Source organism: Agelaius tricolor, unplaced genomic scaffold (assembly GCF_023055355.1).
Source record: "Agelaius tricolor isolate 1412-34295 unplaced genomic scaffold, bAgeTri1.0.p SCAF_17, whole genome shotgun sequence".
NCBI lineage: Eukaryota > Metazoa > Chordata > Aves > Passeriformes > Icteridae > Agelaius > Agelaius tricolor.
In genome coordinates, this window is record NW_027269277.1 from 20,500,167 (window position 1) to 20,508,361 (window position 8,195).

Below are 8,195 nucleotides of genomic sequence, written 5' to 3' on the forward strand. Positions count from 1 at the left end.
TTTGGGCTACATTTCTTGCTGTTTTCTCATGCCGAACATCTTAACCATTGAAGGTGTCCCTTTTCTCTTTCTGGAATACAGCTAGGAAGATGGCTGTGTCATTGCTGTCAAGCTGTTATTCTCGGAGGTGTCCAGTTCAAAGTCCTAGATGAACTGCTTTGCTCTGTCTCTTTAATATGGCATGACTTAACCACTTACAGTTTCAGCAGCTGAACTTGCCCAGCCCTACAATTCTTTAATCTTTGAATGGTTATATTAGCTCCTTGGCACCTGGCATTTGTAAGTCCATGCAACTGTGCAGAATTTGCACGATGAGATGATGCCAAATGAGTCATGGCAGTAGATTAACTAGGACATGCAAAGCAGAGAGGAGGGAATGAGAGCACAAGAAGAGGGTACAATCTCCTTTTTTTCTGCAACAGGGCTAACACCGGAGAAATCAAAATGAACACAAATCCTCCTAGGGGTAGTTCTTGCAAAAAACAAAGACTTCTTTTTGTGTTCACAGATCACAGCAAAATGCGGATGACAAAACCAGGCCATTAAGTCACATCCAGTATGAAGCAGTATGAAAGAGGAAAGCAGCTGAGAGCGTCAACCCTGCTGAGTAGTCTCAGTATTCTTCTCGACATTAGCAGAAATTTGAAATGAGTCTCTGAAAATTACAAAGGAGGCAGAAGAAAAGGGAGCAATGACTCCTCTGGCATAGTGTTTCCTAACAGGGATCTTCAAAATGTAAAGATTGTATCATCCTTTCAACTGAAGGAAGGTATTAAAACAACAGGAAGGAAATGGCATCACATGCTAGGAAGACTCTGGGCAGTGTACTTCTAGACAGAAAGGCCACTGATGGAAAACCGACTAAACTGGCACCAATGCAGCAGCATTGTATTAAAGCCCAAAAATACCCACCGCTTCACTCTTTGCCATTCCGTTCATATGGACACAGCAGCTCTGCAACATTCCTACTGATCATCTCCTTGGCAAACTGGGAGTGAGGGTCCCTAGTGACGCAGAGTCCCCAGGCAGGTGCAGAGGAGAGCTGCTTTTTTGCAAAAACCAGGCTTTTGAAGCACTCAGGCCTTTATCAGTTCCACAGCTTTAAGCCATAACAAAATTCATTCAACCAACCATCATACACCACGCCGTGAACACGTGACCATTCTAGAACTTGTTGATCTACCTCTGATTCAGCGGCCTCACCTTCCCATAGTCCTTTTCTACTTAGCCAAAGTATCGGGCCTCAGCCCAAGGCCTTCCTTTTGTAAGCTTCTACCTATATGCAGCAGCAAACCACTATTTTCTTCCGTGCCAAGAGTTTAGGTAGATGATTTGAATCTGCCCTTCCAGGGAAACATAATGGGGAGAGAAAATTCTGTCGGAAATGTTCAGTCATTCAGTTTTCTAGACAGGCCAAATCAAAAGAAAAGCAAGCTATAGGATTGTGTACTTGCTCTTACAAAGCACCTGCTGCCCTCTGACAATGAACTAGCAGAAAACCAGCAAAAATAAGACTTGAGGCAAACAAGCCTTTGAAGGGAATTATGACATGATAAAGAAAGACAACACATTTCCAGCTTGTCGAAATGTCAGCAAAGGCTTGAGGGCAAAGGCTGAACGAATGGGGAAAGGTTACAAGAATCCCAAGAAAAACATGACCATGGATTAAAAGAATCCCAACAGGTCAACTGACCTGTTGAAGTTTTCAGGAAATCAGTGGCTGCTGATTTAGATAGGCCATTCAAGTTAATTTCCCCGTGCACCTTCCACTCCTTTTTCACCTGTCACCATCACAGGGTGAATTGGGACCATGGAATCACAATTCTTTGGATTCTGTTCTTAGCTTTAGGAGACAACTACAGCAGCTGAAGTAGCTGTTACTGATGCGATACCCAGGAACACAGAGTTGACATATTTCATTCATGTCCAATCACAACTAGCCATATCTAAGAGGATAGGATTGGCCTCTTTTCATGATGCTTTTCTTATTTTACAGCCTGCTATGATTCTGCTGAAACTTTTTCATTAGTTTCTCTCTAAAAAGGAGAAAGTCCAATGTCCCTCCCTACTGGTGCAGGTTTACCATTCGGTTTGTCGAGTCTAAAAATGGAATTGGAACTAGCAGGAATTACTGTGTTTAAAGCGTCCGGTCCGTTCAGACAGTCTCAGGTCGATAAAAGCCTAGATGTTATTGGCTAAATACTGTTTCCCCCAAGAGCGGACGCACGCAATTTAATCCAACTTTTTATAACAAACTCCAATAATACAGAATCCAGTCATACAAAAGAGTCACCAAGAAGCAGGAAGAATTCTCGGACCATTTAGGGTAGCAAACTTCTCACCTTCTTTTGGAGTGAGCATAATCTGCTAGCTGAAGTAACAAACTTGAGGACAGAAATCGCCCTACTATTGAGAAGTTGTTGACAAGAGAACCACCTAAGCTGTGTGACTTTCCCTTTTCTATTCATTGGTCAAGCCTAGTAGCCTAAAATTTACGGGCTCAATCAAAGACAAATGCAATCTAGTCAGAGGTCTATGAAAAGTCCAAAACTAACCAGAATTCTTCTTAGACAATGGAAATGGAAGCAGAGCTACCAATTTCCTTGCCACATATCCCTAAAACGCATTCCTTTCTAGTCATAACTAATGTATAGCCACCAGTACAATCAGGAAAAGATGAAACTTACAGATGTCAGCGAGGGAAGGATTTGAAAGAACTATTCCCATTATTCATCGTCTAGACAGCAACTATCATTAAAATCAGAGCCCTTTTAGTAGGGCTTTCCTTGTGGGAAATTCAGGACTCCAGGACAACGGAGCGAGAGGATTAAGCAGAAGCCGTTGATTGTTGACATGATGCACTTACACATTCTAAATCTCTGCACACGCTAGGCCCGCATTTTTATCTTGGTGCCTTTGTTATGTCCACACATTCTGTGTGTACCTCTCAGAAGATACGATTGGTTACAGTCCAGGCGCTTTGCTGCCCCCCGTTATCGAGTTCTTGTAGTCTTGGAAGTTGGTTTCTCAACTTCTCTTTCTTCTTTTAGCACGGCTTATGTCTTAGTAACCTTGATGAATTCCAGAGGGCTCTGAGAAAATTCTGAGAAGAACATATTCCAGCTGGATGGCTGGTGCACCCTTTAGTCTAAGAGGTTCAGCTACATTGCTACAATTTCCCCCTTCTTTGTCTTGCACCAGCTAAACCCTTTTCACTGTATTTACTTCCAAGAGGCTCACCAGTTTCATGATGCATGGAATAACAAGAAGCAATCTAATAATGACTACTAGTAACAACAAAGTTCCCTTGACAAGATCTTCCAACCATCGAGTTGTTTCCCATCTCTCAAACCATTCATGCGTAACCCTCTCATTCCCAATCAATTTCTTCATGTTATCTTGTCCTTGTTTGAGTTTCCAGTGAATGACTGCAGAAGGGTTAGAGAGGTTCAAAAAACACATTCCTTCAAAATCCTCACACTCTTGCCCATGTGCTAACAAGAAAGCTAGAGCAGCTTTATTTTGCAGTGTGCAATGACTAATGGTATCTACACCAGTGAGAACCTGATTTAAAGTCGCTGATCTTACCTTGAGTTGACCACCCAGCATCGCAACTTCTTAAGCATACTCAAAGCTTGACCAACAGCGACACCTGCTGTCAGAAATGGCACAATTAATCGAGAGGAGCACCCAAACCTGTACACAATTGAGGCAAGGGCGTCTAAAGCTTATGCTTCTTCTTTCAGATCCCGGGAGGCGAAGAATCGAGTTCTTCGCGCACAGAGCATTGTGCCAGGGGCGGTACGCTCCGGTGCGGCGCTTGTGCCGAAAGACGCCCGGGACACAATGCCGGTGGTGTTAATATTTGTTTTTCGCGTTTCGGAAGCTGCTGCTAGCCGAGTCTCCCGGAGGCGAAGAAGCGGCTTCTTCGCACACAGAGCATTGCTTGCGTCGCGGTGAGCACCTAAGAGCGGCTTGTGCCGAAAGAAGCCGGGGACCGGCACTTAGCTTCGGAGAGCTGCGTATCTGCGTCTTCTGCGTGTCTTGCCGCTCAACACTCAGCAAAAAGCTTTTTCACCATATCTTGCAAAGAGAAACTCTGCCAGTAAATAAAACATCCAAAATCATGTTCTAAAGCTTGCACAGAGGTCTGAAAAGAGTTTTGCAATACGGAAAAGATAGTTGTGCAGAACTCGTTCCTTTCGAATATAATAACAATGGAAAAGGCAGGAGAGTGGTAAAGTACTGTTTTCTCTAAGTCTGGATGCTGCCCACACTGTGCCTGCGTGGTGCGGCTTGTATCTTCGCCTTTGGGAAGCTGCCGTTCTCTCCGTCTCCCGGAGGCGAAGAAGCGGCTTCTTTGCGCACAGAGCATTGTGCCGAGCGCAGGGAGCTCCTGAGAGCAGTTTGTGCCGAAAGAAGCCGGGGACCAGCACTTAGAATCGGAGAGCTGCGTATCTGCGTCTTCTGCGTGTCTTGCCGCTCAACACTCAGCAAAAAGCTTTTCCACCATATCTTGCAAAGAGAAACTCTGCCAGTATAGAAAACATCCAAAATCATGTTCTAAAGCTTGTACAGAGGTCTGAAAAGAGTTTTGCAAGAAGGAAAAGATAGCTGTCCAAAACTCGTTCCTTTCGAATATAATAACAATGGAAAAGGCAGGAGGGTGGTAAAATACTGTTTTCTCTAAGTCTGAATGCTGCCCACACTGTTGCTGTGTGGTGCGACTTGCACCTTCGCTTTCGGGAAGCTGCCGCACTCTCCGTCTCCCAGAGGCGAAGAAGCGGCTTCTTCGCACACAGAGCATTGGGCCGGTCGCAGTGAGCACCTAAGAGCGGTTTGTGCCGAAAGAAGCCGTGGACCGGCAATAAGCTTCGGAGAGCTGCGTATCTGCGTCTTCTGCGTGTCTTGCCGCTCAACACTCAGCAAAAAGCTTTTCCACCATATCTTGCAAAGAGCAACTCTGCCAGTATAGAAAACATCCAAAATCATGTTCTAAACTTGCACGGAGGTCTGAAAAGAGTTTTGCAATACGGAAAAGATAGTTGTGCAGAACTTGTTCCTTTCGAATATAATAACAATGGAAAAGGCGGGAGAGTGGTAAAGTACTGTTTTCTCTAAGTCTGGATGCTGCCCACACTGTGCCTGCGTGGTGCGGCTTGCATCTTCGCCTTTGGGAAGATGCCGTTCTCTCCGTCTCCCAGAGGCGAAGAAGCGGCTTCTTTGCGCACAGAGCATTGTGCCGAGCGCAGGGAGCTCCTGAGAGCAGTTTGTGCCGAAAGAAGCCGGGGACCAGCACTTAGAATCGGAGAGCTGCGTATCTGCGTCTTCTGCGTGTCTTGCCGCTCAACACTCAGCAAAAAGCTTTTCCACCATATCTTGCAAAGAGAAACTCTGCCAGTATAGAAAACATCCAAAATCATGTTCTAAAGCTTGTACAGAGGTCTGAAAAGAGTTTTGCAAGAAGGAAAAGATAGCTGTCCAAAACTCGTTCCTTTCGAATATAATAACAATGGAAAAGGCAGGAGGGTGGTAAAATACTGTTTTCTCTAAGTCTGAATGCTGCCCACACTGTTGCTGTGTGGTGCGACTTGCACCTTCGCTTTCGGGAAGCTGCCGCACTCTCCGTCTCCCAGAGGCGAAGAAGCGGCTTCTTCGCACACAGAGCATTGGGCCGGTCGCAGTGAGCACCTAAGAGCGGTTTGTGCCGAAAGAAGCCGTGGACCGGCAATAAGCTTCGGAGAGCTGCGTATCTGCGTCTTCTGCGTGTCTTGCCGCTCAACACTCAGCAAAAAGCTTTTCCACCATATCTTGCAAAGAGAAACTCTGCCAGTATAGAAAACATCCAAAATCATGTTCTAAACTTGCACGGAGGTCTGAAAAGAGTTTTGCAATACGGAAAAGATAGTTGTGCAGAACTTGTTCCTTTCGAATATAATAACAATGGAAAAGGCAGGAGAGTGGTAAAGTACTGTTTTCTCTAAGTCTGGATGCTGCCCACACTGTGCCTGCGTGGTGCGGCTTGCATCTTCGCCTTTGGGAAGATGCCGTTCTCTCCGTCTCCCAGAGGCGAAGAAGCGGCTTCTTTGCGCACAGAGCATTGTGCCGAGCGCAGGGAGCTCCTGAGAGCAGTTTGTGCCGAAAGAAGCCGGGGACCAGCACTTAGAATCGGAGAGCTCCCTATCTGCGTCTTCTGCGTGTCTTCCAGCTCAACATTCAGCAAAAAGCTTTTCCACTATATCTTGCAAAGAGAAACTGTGCCAGTATAGAAAACATCACCGATATTGTTCCAGAAGTTGCACCGAGGTCGGCAAAGAGTTTTGCAAGACGGAAAAGATAGCTGTCCAAAACTCGTTCTTTTCGAATATACTACCAATGGAACAGGGAGGAGAGCGGTAAAGTACTGTTTTCTCTACGTCTGACTGTTGCCCACAATGTGCTTGTGTGGTGCAGCTTGCATCTTCGCCTTTGGGAAGCTGCCACTGGCCGAGTCTCCCGGAGGCGAAGAAGCGGCTTCTTTGCGCACAGAGCATTGTTTGGGTCGCGGTGCATTTCGGAGAGCGGCTTCTGCCGAAAGAAGCCGGGGACCGGCACTTAGCTTCGGAGAGCTCCGTAGCTGCGTCTTCTGCGTGTCTTGCAGCTCAACACTCAGCAAAAAGCTTTTCCACCATATCTTCCAAGGAGAAATTGTGCCAGTACACAAAACATCCCAGATCTTTTTCTAAAAGATGCACATAGGTATTCGAACTGTTTAATTAGAAGGAAAAGATAGTTGTCGAAAACTCTTTTTATTCGATTATATTGTGAATGGAAAAGTCAGGAGAGTGGTAAAGTAGTCTTTTCTATTTGTTTGAAAGGTGCTCAGGTTATGCTGGTAGTAGGCAGCTTGGTTCTTAGCCTTTCGGAGGGTGCTGCTCTCTCCGTCTCCCGGAGGCGAAGAAGCGGCTTCTTTGCGCACAGAGCATTGTGCAGGGCGCCGGGAGCACCTGAGAGCGGTTTTTGCCGAAAGACGCCGGGGACCGGCACTTAGCTTCGGAGAGCTCCGTATCTGCGTCTTCTTAGGTTCTTGTCGTTCAACACTCAGCAAAAAGCTTTTCCACCATATCTTGCAAGGAGAAACTGTGCCAGTACACAAAACATCCCCGATCTTCTTCTAAAAGTTGCACAGAGGACTGCACAGTGTTTAACAAGAAGAAAAACATCGTGTCCCAAAACTCCTTTTATTCGAATATAATGTGAATGGAAGGGCAGGAGAATGCTAAAGCACTCGTTTCTATCAATTTGAAAGCTGCACACGCTATATCGGTGTGCTGCGGCTTGCATCTTCGCCTTTGGGAAGCTGCCGTTCTCTCCATCTCCCGGAGGCGAAGAAGCGGCTTCTTCGCGCACAGAGCATTGTGCCGGTGGCGGTGTTCTCCGGAGAGCGGCTTCTGACGAAAGACGCCCTGGCAGGGGGCTTCGTTTCGGAGAGCTCTTTACTCTGCCTTCTGCCTCTCTTGTCACATAAAACTGAGCAAAAAGCTTTTTTACTATGTCTTGCCAGGACAAACTGTGCCCGTAGGGAAAGCATCTCCGCTCTTGTTCTAGAAGTTGCACGGAGGTCTGCAGAGTGTTTAGCAAGAAGCAAAAGAAAGTTGTCCAAAACTCCTTCTTTTTGAATGGTAATGTGAATGGAAAAGGCAGGAGAGAGGTAAGGTACTGTTTTCTTTAAGTTTGAGAGCTGCACACACACTCCCCATGTTGTGCGACTTTTTTCTTGGCTTTTAAAGAGGCGGCCGTGGTCTCCGTCTCCCGGAGGCGAAGAAGCCGCTTCTTTGCACACAGAGCATTGTGCCGGTCGCGGTGCGATCCCGAGCCCGGCTTCTGCGAAAAGACGCCTGGGAGAGGCCCTTACCTTCGGAGAGCTCCGTATCTCTGAATCTGCGTCTCTTGTCGCCTACATCTTAGCAAAAAGCTTTTCTACTATGTCTCGCAAGGAGAAACTGTCCCAGTACAAAAAGCATCCTTGATCTTTTTCTGGAAGTTGCACGGAGTGTCAGCAGAGTGTTTAGCAAGAAGCAAAAGAAAGTTGTCCAAAACCCCTTTTCTTCCAATGTTAATGTGAATTGAAAAGGCAGGAGAATGAGGAAGTGCTGTTTTCTGTACGTTTGAAAGCTGTCACAAGGAGAAACTCTATCAGCACCTCAAGTTTTCCT